The 22284-nt window shown below is 34.6% G+C and overlaps 1 protein-coding gene and 1 non-coding gene across 3 annotated transcripts in view; one reads left to right on the top strand and one right to left on the bottom strand.

Annotated features, from left to right (window-relative positions):
* MAGI2 (membrane associated guanylate kinase, WW and PDZ domain containing 2) overlaps positions 1 to 22284 on the bottom strand; it is a 1467795-nt gene that overhangs the window by 1039011 nt on the left and 406500 nt on the right. The window lies entirely within an intron of this gene.
* LOC114677165 (U6 spliceosomal RNA) lies at positions 1243 to 1348 on the top strand. The gene has a single exon (XR_003728470.1). It is a non-coding gene; the product is annotated as a U6 spliceosomal RNA (small nuclear RNA).

Genomic DNA, 22284 nt, shown 5'->3' with positions numbered 1-22284 from the left:
GGCCAAGTATCATTAGTATTTTCTGAGATAGCATTACTATAGACTGCCCCAGACGCCTGTTTTTATTTTATACTACTTAAAATCATACTACAGCAATGAAAAACAACTATTCTGCATAATCGTTTCAGAAAGTAGTACCATGATCGCTAGCTTTTAGTGAGTAATACTTTTAAGGATATCTAATTGCTGACTCCTAAAAATCTGGAGAAATGGTTGAAGTCTGTAATATTTTTAAAATAAACTATCCATTAACCTGAGAGTCATACTGTATTAATAAAATCTACAAAGCAGCTATCAATTTTATTAATAATTATAAGAATATTTGAAGTCATTCATTAAAGAAGAAAACTGATTTTAGAGATGTTATTAAAGATGGGGTATTTGAGATAGAAAACACCTTTTTAAAATAAAGACCCCCCCAAACCCAGCATGTAATCTTTATTAGTTTCATAGCTATCATTACATTTGATGACCTGAAATGTTTATATTTTTTTATTCTACCTTCAAACTAGGCAATTCTGTTTTGCAAGTGAGAGAGCATATCATTTTAGAACTGATTTTTAACTTAAGTTATTAAGTGTAAAATGCAGAATCGGAGGCTCAGAGTAGTAAAATTAAATTATTTAAGGTTTTGTTCACTCGGTGTTAATTAACCACAATAATACTGTTGCCTTCTCTGTGTGTAAAATATTACCTATTTCAAGGTTTTAAAATATTTATTACTGCATTTATTCAACAAGAGAACTGTAAATGGTAAAGAGGGTGGTATTCCAATTTACCAATAATCAAACGAGTTTAGAGATGAATTGACTCTCCTAAACTCACACAACAGAGATGTAATGTTTACTCTGGTCTCTTGTTTTTGTGCCAAGCAATTTCTTCCCCGTGCTAGAAATTCTCAACTAGAGAGGGAAGAAGGATGGGCACAGAAAAGGGCATATCCCCAAAATATTATTATTACCTAGTTTATTTTGCAAGTGGCACATTAGACTCCTCATTCAATACCTCTGAGGCATTGAATGTCTCATTCAAAGCCACCCCCACTGAGAAATATGTCACATCCTCCATGGGTACTGGGCCCAACGATAGATCTTAAACTCCTATTTCAAGTGTAGGTTCTAACCTTATATGCAAAAGGCTGAATTTAATGTTCGAGGAAGTGAAACATGGTATCCAGGAGTCGGTGACTGAAATAGATTTGGATTTGGTGAGGGAAGAATCAACAATTTTGCCAAGATTTCTGTGTTCACATAGGCAGCACACATAGAAAACTGGAATGATACAGCGAAGATGAGCATGGCCCCTGCACAAGAATGACCCACAAATTCATGAAGCATTCCATTAAATAAAACAAGCAAACAATTTTGTCAAGATTTATAGCAGGGTGATTGAGAAAATGATGGTAACATTGACACAGATTAGATGTTGGGACAAGGAGGTATTTTGTTTCACTTTGTTTTTAAGGGTGTGGCAACCTGACAGGCCACAGGGACATAGTTCTCTGTTTTTGTTTGTTTGTTTGTTTTTGTTTGTTCCTTCGTTTTAACACACAGTGAATTTGGGACTAAAAATAAGAAAGCAGATGCAAACATGCTAAATGCATGTACATAGCAGGTGTTTAAGCAGACATTGGGTGGGTGAACACAAAAGAAGGTAACAGAAGAGAGAATCTACCATATTAAAGGGAATGGCATTATCACGGCATATCCTTCTCAAATTATTGATTTTATCTTCCACTTAAAATCAGGAGATACTGTGAAAATTAGAACAGAAATCTCAGGATTCTTCTTCGGAATAGAGTTCCCAAAACTTCATTTTAGTATCATGCTTTTCAGTTCATATGACTTGGATTATTTATATACAACACTGAAGGACAATTTGTATGCAAATATTGTTGGCACAAGTCCATGATTAAATTGCAAAAGCTTGGAATGATATGGAACTTATCACTGATTACTTTCACAAGCAGCTCTCAGAAACAGAATCTCAATAAATCACTACCATTCTTCTACATTTTATACATCTGAACAACTAGCACCTTATCAGCATGCTAAGAGTTAGATATAGCAATCATGTTCTTCATGAGCATGATACAAATCTACCAAGAAGCTGCTACAAATTCATCCCTTACTCTTGTTATCATGTTTACAATTACTTTCCCTTTGCCGGTTTTACGTGGTTCATATCTCTGCTCAAATATTACTCCTCACCCTATCTCCTACAACTCCATTCTCGTCATTCACCATTCTCATACTCTACTTGTTTACATGGCACTTACCACTATCTAAACTTATGTATTTACTTGTTTATTGCCATCATCCCCTACAATGAAAATTGTATAAAAGAGATGAGCCTGACACTTAGTAGTTATTCCATAGGTATTTGCTCAATGACAAATGAAATGGATGAAATACAAAGCATTTTTGGAGAGGCTATAAACCTCTCATATACAGAACAGTAACAGCATAACAGTAATAATATCACATTATATCTCAAAATATCGAATTTTCCTATATTAAATGCTTAATAAGCTTCATGAAATTTATATTGAGAGCTCAATCTGGACAACTATAAAGGGCAATTAGCAAGTATTCTAAATTGTGCCAACTCTTTAGAGTTCCACAACAATGACTAGTTGTTGATATTTTGAGATAATTTTATATATTGATTAAAGGTGTCTTTATAAACGAAAAGTGTTTACTGAATGTGGCTTCCTGATGTAAAATGTGTATTTAGTTTCTCTTATTAATAATCAAAAATTGTCCATAATCAAAGCACATTTGTTTTATTAAAAAAGTTTAAGTATATGATGATTTATGACTTTACTGAGTTTTATTACTGCTTTAAATGTTATATAATAATTGATTTAGAGTAATCATCCAAATAATCATCTTACACAATCATCAAATAGAAAATAAGAATATAAAAATAATCCTTACTATTTTCAGTATATTCACACCAGGTATGAAACTATAGAGAACATAAACTATTCTGCAAACATATTATAAGATTGTACCATAACATAATGGCACCAACTTTAATATATAATTTTAGCCCTCAGTTGAGCTATATTTCATTATATTAAGTAAAAATGAAAGCTTTTGACCTAGTGAATCATCATGAGGAAAAATGGATGGCAAATGCAATTAATTTTAATATGTAAGTTTTATGCTTCAAAGTAGTATTTGCTAAACAAATACTCTCATTCTTTTGGTTTTGATCAGTGTAAGACTGCAGGAGCCAGGCATGGTGGTTCACGTGTGTAATCTCAGCATTTTGGAAGGCCAAGGCGGGCAGATCATCTGAGGTCAGGAGTTTGAGACCAGCCTTACCAACATGGTGAAACCCCATCTCTACTAAAAATACAAAAAATGAGCTGGGTGTGGTGGTGGGTGCCTGTAATCCCAGCTGCTTGGGAGGCTGAGGCAGGAGACTCACTTGAACCTACGAGGTGGAGGTTGCAGAGAGCCGAGATTGCACCACTGCACTCCAGTCTGGGTGACAGAGCAAGACTCTGTCTCAGGAAAAAAAAGAAAAAGAAAAAGACTGCAGGGCACATTACCCACTATTAGAGTAGAACATCAAGTCTAGATTTAGATTTACTTTTTAACCATCAACTTATTATCAAATGTTAATTTTTAAAAATATGTACAAATCTGAAGCACTCCATTAGTAGCTTTTAGGGAATCTATTATTAAAATTCAGCCTGCAGCAAAGGACATTAGTAAAAGGAGTTTCTAAACAAAATATTTAACACTCAAAGTAGTAAACATATGGACAAGAATGTAGGAATTTCAACAGTCAGTTTTTATTAGATGTATCCAGACAAATAAGTAACTTTTAAACTTTTCTAAAATCTGAAATCACTTTAACATTTCCAGAGGTCTTTTAAAGATCTTTTGAGAAGGACAGGCTACAGCTTGGCGGAGCTATTCATTTACTGTGACAAATTATTTTCCTGTGATGAGGAATGGTTGTACTAGAAGATATAAATTAATTGATAAGTACATGAGTTGTCAAAAAATGGTTTCATCAAAAATACTAAAAGCCAGGAGTTTTTGTTTTTTGGTTTCTTTTTTTTTGAGACGGAGTCTCGCTCTGTCGCCCAGGCTGGAGTGCAGTGGCCGGATCTCAGCTCACTGCAAGCTCTGCCTCCCGGGTTCACGGCATTCTCCTGCTTCAGCCTCCCAAGTAGCTGGGACTACAGGCGCCCGCCACCATGCTTGGCTAATTTTTTGTATTTTTTAGTAGAGACGTGTTTCACCGTGTTAGCCAGGATGGTCTCGATCTCTTGACCTCGTGATCCGCCCATCTCGGCCTCCCAAAGTGCTGGGATTACAGGCTTGAGCCACTGCGCCCGGCCAAGCCAGGAGATCTTTGAACCAGAGTCCAGGTTTAGAAGACCTAGTGGAGGGATGCTCTTGGATCTGTTCTACCTATGGAACTCTCTTTTGCTTCTTCCCAGGTCTCCTTTGTTTCTGTGCTAGTGAAACAAAAATCCTGGATGTAGAACTCCTCCATGTATTATCTATACTGGATATTTCAGAAAGCGATGGACTATAGGCAAATGTGCTTTAAAATAAAGCTTAACTTGATCCAAGCAAGATGTATAGCTATATGTTTCTTAAATGTTTTATACCATTTGATCACCTATGTGAAGGAAGTCTTTGTTTAAACACAACTCAAATAGCCATTTTGGTTTTGACTTTTTGTTTGTTTTCTTTGATAATATGTATTATAATTTTCATTAAAATATTTCAGAATAAACATTTTATATATGTGTTTTCTATGTCTATGTCTGTGTAAGATGTGTAAGTAAACTTTAATCTACACCTTATGGACAATTAGTTAGCAAAGGAATAACTTAACCAAGACTCAACACTCTAAAGGAGATTACTTAGAGACTTCAAATGTTTGCACATCTACATTGGATTGTTGTTAATTTCTATTAGGAATCTTGGAAATGAATTTCTACTGCCAAAATTAAGCGTGTTCAGGATATATAGTTGGTTAGAAAAATTGTAGTGGATTCATTGTTATTACATGAACAAAGCATAATAACTTGGCCCAATAGCTTAATATAATAAGGGCAGGGCTTTTGGTCTTCTCTGTCAGAGGTACATAAAGTTCAATCCAGTGGTAGTGGGTGAAGTGGTTGACACTGTAAATAACTTGAGGGTAAAAGACATCTGTAGCAATTTATCAGAGTAATTTTATATCTTTGAGTTCTAAATATACTAACAAAACAAACACACCAACAAAAACAACTAGAAACTTGCATTTTGTATTTTAAAAATGTTCTAGTAATTCACTATTAATTTTTAGTATATTTTTAAAAAATATTAGTCTTCAAAAGATTAAGAAAAAAATAATATATTGAGACACACTAGCCTAGTTCCTTGTTAGCTTTATATTCTTCCATCTACCCTAAATAGAAATTGTTGGGTTTGCTATCATAATATCACTGAGTTTTCCAAAAGAGTAATCTTTTAATGCATGGAGCTGTCATGGGACCTGAAGGCTGAGGAAGTTGTGTGAATGTTTGCTTTTTACCATTTCCTGTCCTTTTGCTTTTCCTTTCCTTGTTTTTTTCTGCTTAATAAAAATATTGTTATGTTTGACAAAATTTGACCTGTCAAATGTAATGCAATGATCTTCAAAATTAAATTACATTTCAATGTAATACCCTACCTGGTATCCAGGTTGTGGGTGGCTGTACAAACTCCAATATTTACCAAAATAACTTTCCAGTTGCTAAAATGCCAAATAGGCTTTTGCCATTTCTTTCCCAAGTTTAATCAGCCTTTTGCCACTGCTCCTATTTTGAAACCCATGTAATTTGTATTTCCTGTTGTTTTTTTCAAAGGCTCAGATGTATAGACTCATTACTAAGAAGGTGAATACACAATCTTTGTGAAAGAGCAGAATTATATATGAAGTTATAAAAGATACCCAAAGAACTTTCTCCAGGGGATTATAACTAAATCTTCACTCCCAGCTGCCTCACTTGTCAATTAGCCAGAGTGTGACCAAAATGGCAGCAGGTAAATGTGAACAATCCAATACTGGCCATAAGCACATAAGATGAAACCACTCACCCTTGTCCTTCTTCAGGGTAGAAATCTGCTTCAGTAGTACTTTCAAATACAAAGGATAATAATATGGCAATAACAACTGGCAGCGTTCCCAGATTTTACTGCTGTCTAATTTTGTATTAACTTCAAGAAAGATGAATTTCTTAATAAGGAATTAGGGCTTTGAGTTGCTGTCTAGAGCAAACTGGCAATTTGACTGATATCCTACATGTAAACCTTAATGATTACCACTTAGATATTTAAGTCTGCAGTTGCTCCCACTAGGTTTATTACGAGAGAAATAATCACCTCTACAGATGTCTTTTGACACATAATAAATTGAAAAGCATGAAATCCTTTCTATAAAGTATTTGTTTTGGAATATCTACTTTCCAAAAACATGACTATTTTTGAATCAGTGTATTCCCACAAAAAAAAAAAAAAGCATGTGTGGTGGGGGGGGCGGTGGGGGAGAGGTGGGGCGAGCGTGTGTTGCTACTCTGGAAGTTAAAGTGATTGAAATATTGTTCTATTGTTGCTCTACCAGCATCAATTTAGTTTTGCTTTATGAAACATTTGAAATGAAAAGCAGTGTAAATCTATTAAGACTTAAAAGTGATTCATACTATGTGATTGTGGAACTGGGTTTATCTGTCTGACATTATTAGTAAAATAGTTGCCTTATGTCACATAAACATCTGGACCATGACAACACTACCCTGTTAGCAAATTAAAATACCTCTTTAAAAACCCCTCACAAGTCACCTTTTATATAGTCTTCCTAAAAATAGGTAAAGGCATAATTATGTAAATTCCAAAAGAGAATTGTTTCAATCAGCATCATAAGGTGCACAGTAATTTGGCTCAAGGATGATTATAAGATTTTAAAATATGTAAAATGGGATACATATCTGCTCATAAAATCAAGTATTTAATTTATTCTTTATTAGTAAACCTATTAATTTCTTACATTAAGAAGACTTTCCCCTACAAATAATATAGAATTTCTGATTCAATCTAGATTCGTGGAGAGCATTTAGTTACTTTTCCAAACACGAAATCATAAATGAAGAAGATGAGAGAAACCCAATTCTTAATCCTGTAAGTTACTTGAAAGTATACTTTTCATTAATTTTGGCTTTAAAAATTGAACTTAAAATCTTCATAGAGATATTTCATGTTGTTAGTAGATTGACTAATTTAAAAATTGTTTGAATGGAAATATGTAAGGTGAGAGAACATGACATTGATAACACACAGATATGTGCAAAGCACCCACAGGAAGACCTACCCATCAGAAATATGAGGAGTCAGCAAATAAATGATTCAGGATTTCTTCACCATCAAATGCCACTTTGTAAAATGTGACAGACCAGGAAGTTAGGATGATCTAAATTAAACTGAAGCCCACATGTATAATCCCTCACAGTTTCTAAATAACTTTCACGGATAGCATCTCATTTCGTCTAAAAAACATTAAAAGGTAAGCAAAGCCAGCAAGTATCTTCGTCTCTTATTTGAGGACGCCAATGTAAAAATAGGATAATTGACTTGAGGACTATCACACAACTGGTATGGAGAGATGTTAGATTCTTTGGTACTTTCACTCAATTCATCCCCACATCCTATGTGTCAGGAAATGGGCATGTTTCCTACACGACTGAGGATTAATGATCCTAGCCCATGACCCACCACTAAATTAATATGTTCCGTAGAACTAGGGATGTCAGGATACTAGTCAAAGAAATCAAGTTGGCTGTGGTTAAAGAGGATAATTTTAGTTTTGTCTCCTTTTTGTTTAAAGCCGTTAAGCAAGATTTAAGCAGTTATAGCTGGATTAAAAATCTCAATCTGCCATCCTTATACCACTACAAACTCTGTGGGAGATTTGAAACACATGTCTGTATTTTCAGGGATTTTTTCCCCCCAAGAATCCTCAATGCACAAAAGAAGCAAAACAAGTTGATCTCAAGAAATGAAGGGCATATGAGGGTAATGGATGGATAAAGAACCTAAACTCAAAGTGAAATAATAAAGTACAAATCAATGAGTGAATAAAATAACTACCAGCGGTAAATTTTAACATTGGTGAATCCCCCTCAAAAACTCAAATCTATTAAGAGTCAATTTTAAGAAATTGAGCAGCTTCAGAAAACCAGATGTAAGGATTATGTTAATCTTTTATATCTTGCTCACTTCTTAAACAAGATGCCTGCCTTTCATTCATGTCGAGTTTCACTGTCAAGTAAAGACTAAGCATTCCAAAATCCAAGATAAAACGTCACATTGACACTTAAACCTTTTTTTGACATTTGGTCAGAGCTGAAAAGCCAGCCAACCATGATTTTTTGACAGAATGACAGAAATAAGCAAAGCAGTTTCCTCATTCCCTTTGTTCATGTAAGCAGCAATATAATAACTAAAACATCTTTCCCAAAGTATGTTCCACAAGATGTTAACAGCTATTATGTGGGAAAAAATGTTCCATGGTCAAATAAATGTGACAATCATTGTGTAAAACCAAATTGAGAAGTTCTCTTTATTTCAGGGGCCCTTATGACCATAATTATACTTCTGGTTATAAAACCCCTATGTTTCATGACGATGTACTAGGAATTGTGGCTCTAAGGAAAGGATCTAGTTATTCTTCCTACTATGAGCACAACTTGACCAGGCCTAACACACTGAAATAGTAAAGAGCTTCTCTGTATGTTCTGGGCTTCATGTACCACCATTGCGTAGGAATACAATCGCCTAAATTTGGAAGAATTTTATGCTTGCTAATAGATCAAGGTTGCTTCTTAGTTCCACTGAGAGTAATTATTTTTTTAAAAAACAAAATCACAATACCAATATTACACCGAGAAAATGTGATAAAGCCCTAATCATCAAATACCTAAGTCAGAGCTCACATTTTCCAAATTCTGTTAGAATTTTTAAACAGATGATTTGTTTTAATGACCATGCAAGTTCCCCTTGCATGTGATTGATATGTCATGTAAGGCTACTAGTAATATCTAGATGTGCTTTTCCTTCCTTCTTTTTTGTCTTCCAATATTTGTCATTATTCTTAAACTGGAAAATTTTTCTTGTAGAGTTTCTCACCTTCTGAATTTTAAGGATTGTATCTTACTATGCCTTTTAACATGTTCCTCTGTCCCTTGAACCTTCTGCAGTCTTGTGGATAAATCTAAAGCCTTGACTTGGTTCAGGTTTAAGTTTCAATTTGTGTCTACTTGCCAAAGATCTTTTGTATGTTCATCAAAAGTCGTGTAATGTCCAGAAGTTTCTCTTTTTTTGTGACATTAGTAGTAGCCACTGATGACCACTGTCTAGATTATTTCATTAAAGGTTTTCAAGTGACAGTGATATTCTAACTTTATTATTTCATCTTCATTAGCTGGCATATTTTTTATAAAGAGGAACTCAGTCTCATCAACTATGCGGTTAGAGTTTTTACAAGAAAGTCAGGTAAAGTGTTGTCTCCATTTCTTTACCAGATTACAGATTACGGAGATGGTTCATCAGCTTCCTCCAAACAAACTGAGAGGCTTTTTTTTTCTTTTTAATTCATGTAATTTTTATTATTATGAGCTCCTGGATTACAAAATATTTTGTGTTTTTAAATCCATTGTCATTACTATTTTTCTTGATGATAATTTTGTACGCCTTTTTATGGCCAATAGAAGCCTCTTTCAGTTCACTTTTGAATCTTTCTGTTATGAGCCCGTAGACTTTGATAACTCTATTGCATTCGGGTTATACTTTCATTTTTCAAAAAGTAAAATATTTTTATTCCCTTACTTGTTTTAAGACAAAAGGTAGCAATCATGCACCATTTTCTCTACCTTGAATTTTGTTCATCAAGAATCATATATGGAGATAATTGTCATTTCTTTTTACAGCTATATAGTATGTCACTGTGCATGGAATATAATTTCTTCAATGAATTCCTTTTTGATGCACATTTGAGTTGCTTCAAGACTTTGCTTTTCTAAAATATGCTGCTGTAATGCAGTCTTGCCTGCATTGTTTTTAAATTCTATTCATGTTGCTGTGTGTCTAGTCTGTTGTTTTTAACCATGTCAAGGTACTCCATGGTACACATAGACAAACATAATTTTATAAAAACCACAGAAGCAGAATCCACTAATGATTCTCATTTGTAAAGATATAAACAATTTACTGTATTATAAATTGATAGTTTTTGCAATTACATAAATTGCTTTTCACTGTCTGATGTAGTTTGGCTGTGCCCCCACTCATTTATCTTGAATTGTAATCTGAATTGTAATCCCCACGTGTTGGTGGAGGAATCTTGTGGGAGGTAATTAGATCATGGGGCTGGTTCTCCCCACACCCCATGCTGTTCTCGTGATACTGAGTGAGTTTTTATGAGATCTGATGGTTTTATAAGGGGCTTTCCCCACCTTTGCTCTGCACTTCTCTCTCCTGCCACCATGTGAAGGGTATGTTTGCTTCCCCTTCCATCACGATTGTAAGTTTCCTGAGGCATCCCCAGCTATGCAGAATTGTGAGTCAATTAAACCTCTTTTTGTTTTTAAAATAAATTACCCAGTCTTGGGCATTTCTTCATAGCAGCATGAGAATGGACTAATATAATGTGTCATAATTCTTTTTTTTAATTAAAAAATACATAGATTATTTATTCTGGAAGAGTTATTGCTTTACTCACAGGCAACAAACACAAAAACAGACAAATGTAATTACATCAAGCTAAAAAGCTTCTATATAGCAAGGGAAACAACCAACAGAGTGAAGAGACAGCCTACAGAATCGGAGAAAATATGTGCAAACTATTCATTTAACAAGGAATTAATAACCAAAATATATAAAGAACTCAAGCAACTCAACACTAAAAATAATAATAATCCCAGTAAAAAGTGGGCAAAGAGGTTGGGTGCAGTGGCTCACATCTGTAATCCCAGCACTTTGGGAGGCCAAGGTTGTCAGATCACTAGAGGTTAGGAGTTCGAGAGTAGCCTAGCCAACATGGTAAAATCCTGTCTCTACTAAAAATATAAAAATTAGCTAGGCATGGGGGCAGGCACTTGTAATCTCAGCTACTCATAAGGCTGAGGCAGGAGAATTCCTTGAACGCAGGAGGTAGCGGTTGTAGTAAGCTGAGATCATGCCCTGTACTCCAGTCTAGGCAATAGAGTAAGACTCCATCTCAAAAAAAAAAAAAAAAAAAAAAAAAAAAAAAAAAAAAAAAGTCTAAGAACATGAACAAACATTTATCAAGAGAATACGTACAAATGGCCAACAGGTATATGAAAAACTGTCCAACATCACAAATCATAAGAGAAATGCAAATCGAAACCACAGTGAGATATTATTTTACCACAATTAAAATGGCTGTTATCAAAAAGACTAAAAATAACAGATGCTGGTGAGGATGTGGAAAAGGAGAAAACTCCTGTACACTGTTGGCGGGTATGTAAATTAGTGCAGCCACTAAGGAAGAAAATATAAAGATTCTTCAAAAAACTAAAAAATAGAACTACCATATGATCTAGCAATCTCATCCTGGGCATATATCCAAAAGAAAAGAAATCAATATATCTAAGAAACATCTGCAATGCCATGGTTTTGTGGCACTATTCACAATAGCGACAATATGGAATCAACCTAAGAGTCCATCAAGAGATGAATGAATAATGAAACTGTGGTATATATACAAACTGGAATGCTACTTGGGACGCTGAGGTGGGAGGATCACTTGAGCCCAGGAGTTCAAGGCTGCAGTGAGCCATGATCATGCCACTGCAATCTAGACTGGGTGACAAAGTGAGACATTGTCTTTTAAATTTGATAGATAGATAGGAGATATACACATATATGTGTACACACACAATGAAATATTATACACAATGAAATATTATTCAGTCATAAGAAGAATAAAATCCTGTCATTTGCAGATGTGGATGAGCCTGGAGGACATTATGTTAAGTGAAATAAGACAGGCATGGAAACACAAATGTCATGTTTCATTTATATGTTGATATGATTAGGCTTTGTTTCCCTACCCAGATTTCATCTTGAATTGTAATGCTCATAATCCCCATGGGTCAAGGGAGAGACCAGGTGGAGGTAATTGAGTCATGAGGGTGGTTTCCTGCATGCTGTTCTGATGATAGTGAGTTCTCACTGTATCTGATGGTTTCATAAGGGGCTCTTCCTCCTTCACTTGGCACTTCTCCATCCTGCTGCCTTGTGAAGAAGGTGCCATGCTTCCCCTTTACCTTCTACCATGATTGTGTTTCCTGAGGCCTCCCCAGCCATTCTGAACTGTGAGTCGATTAAACCTCTTTCTTTTATAATTTTATAAATTACCCAGTCTTGGGAAGTTCTTTATAGCAATATGAAAATGGACTAATACATATGTGGAAGCTAAAAAATAAAAGGTTGATCCTCATGGAGGGTGGTTTTCAGAGGCTGGGAAGAGTAAAGGGAGGGAGAGGATGAAGAGGTGGTTAATGGATACAAAAATACAGTTAGATAGAAGGAAAGTTGGTGTTTGATATAGTTTGGCTCTATGTACCCACATGAATCTCACCTTGAATTGTAATCCCCATAATCCCCACATGTCAAGGGCAGGACCCAGGTGGAGGTAATTGGACCATGGGGGTGGTTTTCCTCATGCTGTTCTCATGATAGTGAGTGAGGTCTCACAAGATCTGATGGTTCTCACAAGTGTCTGGCATTTCCTCTGCTTGCACTCACTCCGTCCTGTCACCCTGTGAAGAAGATGCCTGCTTCTCCTTTGCCTTCTGCCAAGATTGTAAGTTTCCTGAGGCCTCCTCAGCAATGCAGAACTATGAGTCAATTAAACTTCTTTCCTTTATAAATTACCCAGTCTCTTGTATTTCTTCATAGCAGTGTGAGAATGAACTAATACAGTGCTTGATAGCACAATATGGTAACTATAGTTATCAATAATATATTATATATTTCAAATAGCTAGATGTTCTCAACACAAATAATGATAAATATTTTATGTGATTTATATCCCAAGTACTCTAATTTGATCATTACACATTCTACACATGTATCAACATACCACATGTACCTCATAAATATGTATAATTATTATGATTCAACACAAAAAACGTATTGTTTTACCTAGAAATGTAGCTAGGGATTTAATTTTCTTGACTCTCTATTTCTTTTCTCTTCTTTTATTATTTTTTAAGAGACAAGGTCTTGTGCTCTGACACCTCAGTGGAGTAGAGTGGAGCAATCATAGCTCACCTCAGCCTCAAACTTTTGGGCTCAAGTGATCCCCCTTCCTCAGACTTTCCAGTAGCTAGAACTACAGGCATGCACCACCACAAGTAGATAATTTTTTCTTTTGTGTAGAGACAGAGTCTCACTATGTTGGCCAAGTTGGACTGGAACTTCTGGCATCAAGTGCTCCTCCTACCGCAGCCTCCTAAAGTACTGGGATTACAAATGTGAACCAGTGCACCAGCCCCAAGATCCACTATTTCTTAGAGATAAACAATCTTTTTCTTGTCTGGAATTCGACAGCAGACTCCTTATATGCACTGTGAATTTTTTCTAGCATTTATGCATTCAAAAAAGTTTTGCATTAAATAATGCTGAATGTTGGAATCTTTTCTGAAATACGTATATAAATACTATGGGGACCTTTGACAGAAATGAGTCAAAGGACTGGAAAAACAAGGCAATTGTTGAGCCTTTATTGCATCTCAAGCTCTAATTATCTTGGATGTTATTACTAATAGTTACTCATAGTTATAACAAGAATCAGAAAAAAAGTTCTTTAATAAACAATATAATAGTACAACTATACTTATGCTTGAGAAATAGTAAAGTTCATGTTGTTTTCCAAAATATACAATTATTGTTATCACATTAGTGTAAAAGTAATATCTAAATCTGAGGCTTTCTCATGAGCTGAGAAATGCTACTTTTAAATATGAGGGCATGCCTAGATATAGATATTTCATAACAAAAACAAATAAATGAACATAAGAGTCTAGAAATAGGCTGACACAAAATTTCAAATGTTTTTATGTATTTCTAAGTTGGCTTAATAGGGAAAGGATAATCTTTTCAACAAATGGGACTGGCATAATTAAATATATGTATGTATAACAAAACTAAAGCCTCAGCTCAAATATTATACCATGGACAAATAACTTGAAATGAATTTTCAGTCTAAATATGGAAGTTAATTAACATCATAAAACTTCTAGAAAAATGCATGGAAAAAGATCTTCACAAATTCAGGCAAGCCAAGATTTCTTTGACAAGAAACAATATATACTAAGAATTTAAAAAATTATAAACTAGACTTCACCAATATTAAAATTTTTTGCTCTTTGACAGATAAATTAAGAAAACAAAAAAAATAAGGCATAGACTGGGAGAAAATATTCACTATATACATATCTGACAAAAGACTTGCATTCACAATTATAAAGAATATTTACAACTTAATAACAGCTGAAGAACAAGATTTTTAAAATGAACAAAAGACTTCAGTTTCTTCATCAAAGAAGAGAAATGAATGGCCATTAAGGACATGAAAATATGTTACACTTTCTTGTTAAATTACACCCTTATCATTATGTAATGCCTTTCTGTGTCTTTTTTGATTGTTGTTGGTTTAAAATCTGTTTTGTCTGAAGTTACACTAGCAATTCCTACTCTTTTCTGTTTTCTGTGTGCTTGGTTGATTTTTCTCTATCCCTTTACTTTGAGCCTATGAGTGTCACTGCATGTGAGATGCATCTCTTGAAGACAGCATATAGTTAGGTCTTGCTTCTTTATCCATCATGTCACTCTATGTCTTTCAAGTAGGGCATTTAGCCTGTTTACATTCAAGGTTACTATTTATATACTGAATATATATGCATGTAACACTGGAGCACCCAGATTCATAAAATACCTATTAGAGACTTACAAAGACTTAGATAACCACACAACAATAGTGGGAGACTTCAACACCCCACTGACAGCATTAGACAGATCATCGAGGCAGAAAAATAACAAAGACATTTGGGACCTGAATTTGATGCTTGGCCAAACCAACCTAACAGACATCCACAGAACACTTCACCCAACAACAACAAAATATACATTCTTCTCATCTGCATATGGCATATACTCTAAAATCAGCCACATAATTGGCCATAAAACAACTCTCAACAAAGAAAAAAACAAAACCATATCAAGCATGCTCTTGGACCACAGGACAATAAAAATAAAAATCAATACTAAGAAGACCTCTCAAAACTACACAATTACATGGAAATTAAACAACCTGCGTCTGAATGATTTTTGGGTAAATGGTGACATTAAGTCAGAAATCAATAAATTCTTTGAAACTAATAAAAACAAAGATACAACATACAAGAATCTCTGGGACACAGCTGAAACAGTGTTAAGAAGAAAGTTTGTGCACTGAACACCCACATCAAAAAATTAGAAAGATCTTAAATTAACAGCATAAGATCACATCTGGAGGAACTAGTACAACAAGAGCAAGCCAACCCCAAAGTTAGCAGAAAAAAAGAAATAGCCAAAGTCAGAGCTGAACTGAATGAAATTGAGATATAAAAAACCATACAGAAGATCAACAAAACCAAAAGTTGGTCTTTGAAAGAATAAGATTGATAAATTGCTAGCTAGACTAATAAAGAAAAAAGGAGAGATGATCCAAATAAACACAATCAGAAATGACAAAGAAGATATTACCACTGGCCCCAGAGAAAGACAAAATAACCCCTCAGATACTATTATGAACACCTCTATGCATACAAACTAGAAATGTAGAAGAAATGGATAAATTCCTGGAAACATAAACATTCCCAAGATTGAAACAGGAAGAAATAGAAACTATGAACAGAATAATGAGTTGTGAAATTGAATCAGTAATAAAAACTTCCCAACCAGAAAAAGCCCTGGACTAGACGGATTCACAGCCAAATTCTACCAGACATACAGAGAAGAGATGGTGTCAATCCTACTGAAACTATTCCAAAAAAATTGAGGAGGTGGGACTGCTCCCTAACTCATTCCATGAGGTAAGCATCATTCTAATATAAAAACCTGTAGAGATACAACAACAACAAAAAAGAAAACTTCAGGTCAATATCCCTAATGAACATAGATGAAAAATCCTCACTAAAATATTAGCAACCCAAATACAGCAGCACATAAAAAAGATAATTGACCATGATCAAGTGGGCTTCATTCCTGGGATACAAGGTTGGCTTAACATGTACAAATCAATACATGTGATTCATCACATAAATAGAACTAAGAACAAAAACCACGTAATCATCTCAATAGATTCAGAAATGGCTTTTGATAAAATTTAACATCCTTTCAGGTTAAAAATCCTCAATGAATGAGGCATTGCAGGAACATATCTCAAAATAATGAGACCCACCCGTAAAAAAAACCCAGTCAACATCATATTGAATGGGCAAAAGCTGAAAGCATTTACCTTGAGAACCAGAAGACAAGGATGCCGACTCTCACCACTCCTAAAAGTACTGGAAGTCCAAGCCAGACCAATTGGGCAAGAGAAAGAAATAAAAGGCACCCAAATAGGAAGAAAGGAAGTCAAATTATCTATTTTGGCACATTATATGATTATATCTAGAAAACCCCATAATCTCTGCCCAAAAGCTCCTAGATCTGATAAACAACTTCAGCAAAATTTCAGGATACAAAATCAATGTACAAAAATCAGTAGCATTTGTGTACACCAATATTGTTTAAGCTAAGAGCAAAATCAAGAATGCAATCACAGTCACAGCAGCCAGTATAAAATGTCATAACCACTTGGAAAACTTGGACAGTTTCTTACAAATGTATACATACATTTTCACATGACTCTACTACCCTACAATTCTACTCCTTGTTATTTACCCAAGAAAAATAAAAAAAACAAGTGTGCATCAAAAGACTCTTACTTGAATGTTCTTAGCAACTTTATTCATAATATCACAAAATTGGAAAAACCCAAATATGTATCAATAGAATAGTGGGTAAATAAATGGAGTACTTCTGAGGAACACATGGATGAATTTCAGAAACATTGTACTAAGAAAATGAAACTATACCCAAGAAGTATTAACTGTATGATATCATTTATATAAAAGTAAATGTAATCTATAGTGATAGAAAGCAGATCAGTGGCTTCTAGGGGTGAGGATGAGGTTTTCCTATAGTAGACGGGAACTTTTGGAGGTGATGGAAATATTTTACATCTTAACTAGGTTTGTGGTTACATGTGTATATACACATGTCAAAATCCACTGAAGTGTATACTTAAAATGAGTGCATTTTATTATTTGTAAATTATAGCTCAATATAGTTAATTTTAAACATTTACTTATAATTTGTTCCTTCATGAATGTTATATAAATGAAGGTACATGGTATATATAATCTTTGATATTGACTTTTTAAACTAAGTGTATGCTGTTAAGATCTATCCAAGTTGTAGAAATGGCAAACAGGTTAGGGGTTGCCAGGTGTCACTTTGGGAGGCCGAGATGAGCGGATCGCAAGGTCAGGAGATCGAGACCATCCTGGCTAACACGGTGAAACCCCGTCTCTACTAAAAATACAAAAAATTAGCCGGGCGTGGTGGCGGGCACCTATAGTCACAGCTACTCAGGAGGCTGAGGCAGGAGAATGACATGAACCTGGGAGGCGGAGCTTGCAGTGAGCTGAGATTGCACCGCTGCACTCCAGCCTGGGTGACAGAGCAAGACTCTGTCTCAAAAAAAAAAAAAAAAAAAAAAAATGGTGGCAGAGAAGAAAGGGATGGATGTGGCAATGAAAGGGTAGCACAAGGGGGAACTTCAGGACGATGCTATAGCTCTGTACTTGATTATGGTGTTTACATGAATCTATATATATGATAAAATAACATAAAACAATAATGATCTTATACCATTGTCAAATCGCTGGTTTTGACATTGTACTATAATACTGTAAGTTGTAACTATTGGGGAAAAATTTAAGTGAGGGATACACTTATACGCAACGTCTCTCAGTACTATCTTTGCAACTTCCTGTGTGTATATAATTATATTAAAACAATTTCAAAGATAGCTTAATATGTTTGATTTGTTATGGAGCAGGGTTATGAGCTGAATTATGTCCCTTTCGAATTTCTATGATGAGGTCCTAATCCCTAGTTTCTCTGAATGTGACTATGTTTGGAAATACAGCCTCTAAAGAGGTCGTTATGGTTAAATGAGGTCATGAGGTGAGGTAATCCAGTCTGATTGATGTCCTTATAGGAAGACACACACATCGAGGGAAAACCACAAGAAGACACCAGAAAAAGACAGCTATCTACAACAAGCCAAGGAAAGAGGCCTGAGAAGAAACCAACCCTGCAGCCATCTTGATCTCAGATATCTAGACTCCAGAATTGTGAGAAAATAGATTTCTGCTGTTCAAGTCACCCAGTTTGGTACTTTGTTCTGACAGCCCTAGCAAACTAATACATGTGATATCTCTAAAATTAATACTTTGAACCTAAGAAAGTCTGAAAATATTCTAGGGATAAGTTTTATTGTTCCCATGTTGTAGCCAAGGAAGCTAAACCTTAGAGAGTTTACAAAACTTGTTCGAGGTCTTAAAATTAGTAAGATGTAAAGTTGAGGACAGAACCCTGCTCTGCCCAACTTCCTTTTTCTACTGCATCATGCTGGCACTGAAGTCTTGTAAATCAGGATTTACTTTAAGGAATTATGGGAGACAACTAAAGGCACTGTAAAATTCTAATAGTCATCTAAACTTAGTACCAAATATTTTCTCAAAGTTAAATACTCTTAAGAAGAAATGTGTAGTGCCTCACTAAAATGTCATTTATAAGATTCAGCATGTTTCATAATATCCAATTATGTGTTTAATGAAATGCAGCTGAGGCCTTGTATCTAGATTCTGGAAGGAAAAAGTAATTTCATTTTCTTGTTAAATAAAACCAAAATTTTACAGTTTCGAGTATTCATGTTGAATGAATATATTTTTTAAAAATAGACAAAAATTAAAATATTCTTATATTCTCCCTTTTGGGAATAGGAATAAAATTATGATGAGGTTATTTTATTAATGACTTGATAACAGGGTATTAGGTTTTGTTTTGACAAAGTTACTCTACTAGCCAGCAAGATTTATTATTTGTCATATAACTATTTAACACATTTTAAGTTACATCAATCAAACCATTAAAACATGAAAGATGTGCACTCATTTTACCATGAAATAATGTAAGTTAAGGCACAATATAGATAATGTGCTAAATTACTCTTTATTAAATTAGAAAAATCAAAGAAGAGATATAAAATGATAAATGAAATATCTACACAACAGGAAATCAATGTTCACAACAGTATAGACAAATACAAAATAATAACATGACACAGTTCTTTATTGACCTACTATTATTGAAATATAAATGCTACAAGCCATGGTGGTCTTTAACAAAATGAAAAAATGCCTATATACAAATATGTGTGTATGTCTCTATAACATACAACATTCTTTCGTACGTATGTTTCATGAAATAATGAAATTAGGGAAAGACCTCTATTGAGTTGATAAGCTTATAGAAAAAATACACAGTTCTTCAATGAAATAAATATGTATATATAAAAGTTCGATATATGCCATTTGAATAGGACTAGAATTTTACATTTTATATTATTACCTAGTATTATAATTAATTATTCAAATTCCTCATAATTCCTGATTATAAGGGTCTCTAATGAAGTTCATTCATTAAACAATATCTTAATACCCTTTCCAAATTTTAGGGGACATTGTTTATTCTTCTCTAGAATATTCTCTTGTAGTGAGTAGGGATGGAGATTATGTGTGCTGTAGACCATGGAAATAGATTTTTAGAAGTCAATAAACGTTAAACTTCTTTCCACAGTCATCTGAACTATGAAAATGTAAGTTTCCCACTACGATGGCCTATTAGTACAACTATCCAAGCATGAAGGTGAAACACTGTCAAAGCACGGGGCATGGCTTGGTATGTCCTTTATTTTAAAGGGTAGAATATGTGTGGCACTGTAACGCAGCTTAATAAAGTCTGTATTCTTAGCGCTTCCATAGTGGTTTCATAAATCACTTGTGGGTTAATTCATAAAAGCCACTATCCCAAGCTTAGGGTAATAATTCTACTAGCAACTGGTCAGAATGGTAAAAGATCAGAGTAAAGAATGCATAAAATAAGTACAGTCTTAGAAAACACATTAAATTCCTTTTTACTACCTAGGCATGGAAACAATTCATAAAGAGATAATACTGAAATAATATTACACACACACAGTTTACTTGAGGAAAAAAAAATGCCACGATGTTCTCCAATTGAATGTTGTTGTGTGAATGGTATTTGACTTTTTATTTCTGCATGTTTTAAGTCAGAAGAAAATAAATAACTTCTCCCTTTTTACTACAAGTCTTATTGCCAAAACGTTTTTAGTGTGCTTCAGCTTTGCACTTGCCACACTAAATATTTAGACATATGTATTGAGTAAATGTATAAATATTTCAGATAAATTAGTATTCTAGAAAAGCTCTATGTTCTAATTTTGTACGATAATATTAGTATAGGTTCTGCCCTATTTTATGGTCACAGAAGTCATTAAGCTTAAGAATTATCTCAGGGAGTCTGGCATGATGGCTCACGCCTGTAATCCTAGCACTTTGGGAAGCCAAAATGGGCAGATCACTTGAGGCCAGGAGTTCGAGACCAGCCTGGCCAACAGTGTGAAACCCTATCTCTACTAAAAATACAAAAATTAGCCAGGTGTGGTGGCGCACACCTGGTGGTGCATGCCTGTAATCCCACCTACTCAGAGGGCTGAGGCAGAAGAATCACTTGAACCTGGGAGGCAGAGGTTCAAATGTAGATTACCAAAATAAAATAATATTTTGCCAAACAAAAACAGTTTAACAAAGAATAAGCTGTTCTGTTCTCATGGTTTTTAGACAAGCAAATGTTGCTAACTTCAAGATTATCACGCTTTTAAGGTCCATAGAAGTTGCGTGCTCAACCTCTAGGGAAGTTATTGCTTTCGTAATCTTTCATGTTACTCACTTACAAAGGAAAAAATGACATGATTAAAAGTGTGGATAAATAGAAGATTTGAGAATTCAGCTTATTTCAATGAACATCAAATACTTAAATTGTGTATTATGTCAAATGCTACTAGGAAATCAAAGATTAATTAATGAGTTTTTTTTTTTCCCATGCCATCAGAGTTCACAGTTCAGCAAGGAGAAAGACATGTAATCAAATTTACATAATAATGTGACAAATGTGATAATATAAGTATGTAGATGAAAGCTGGTGAGGAAATATTCAGGGAACTCTAAGAATTCTTTATACATAGAGAATAGAAATGAGGCTGAGAAGTTATACACAGGCTAGAAAAGGGTGGATCCCCTATGTGAAGTACTCTGCCTGTTTATTATGGACTTGTATCCTAAATTCCTTGATTAATCCAGCTTCGATGTTTGCCAACATACATCTGTAACTGTTTAATAATTTAATTTAGATTTTTTCTTTATAGAGTTAATTCATTTTCATCTTTGTAATTTTTAATTGCTGAAATATTTTCTAAAATCAGCCTTGTTATTTTTGGTTTTTTACCCCTTACTTCTATTTTACTACCTGTCATATTTTTATACATACCAAATACACATATTTTGTTTTATGTGCCTGATAACACTCATATGTAGAATTTCTGAGACTCTGATTCCGTAATCTGTTGTGTTCACTGGCTGTTACTCAGGGAGCCTCATTTCCCTGCACATTTTGTTTTTGACCATGAGTTATGGAACCTTTGAAGCTTTGGTTGAAATTAAGTTCCTTCAAAGGTGATTTAAATTTGCTTCTTTCAGGGGGCCTGAAAGCATTACCAACCTAGAAGCACCTCAAACTAAAGTTTCAGCTAGAAGTCTGTTGTTTTCTCATTAACACATGTGAATTTGGGCTCCATGCACACGTGGGGGCTGGCTTGAATTTACAAATGATCATTAGACTCTTCTCTCCTGTCCATTCAACGTCAACATAAAGACAAACAGGTTTGCTGGTCATCTTCTGGAAGAGATTGTGGGAGGGACACATGAAATATGTGGTCTCTTTGATGTCATATTATGGGTCTTATCAGCCA

Source organism: Macaca mulatta, chromosome 3, assembly GCF_049350105.2.
Source record: "Macaca mulatta isolate MMU2019108-1 chromosome 3, T2T-MMU8v2.0, whole genome shotgun sequence".
In the NCBI taxonomy this organism is placed as follows: Eukaryota; Metazoa; Chordata; class Mammalia; order Primates; family Cercopithecidae; genus Macaca; species Macaca mulatta.
Note: the sequence above shows the minus strand (reverse complement) of the source record. Positions and strands in the feature narration are given on the sequence as shown.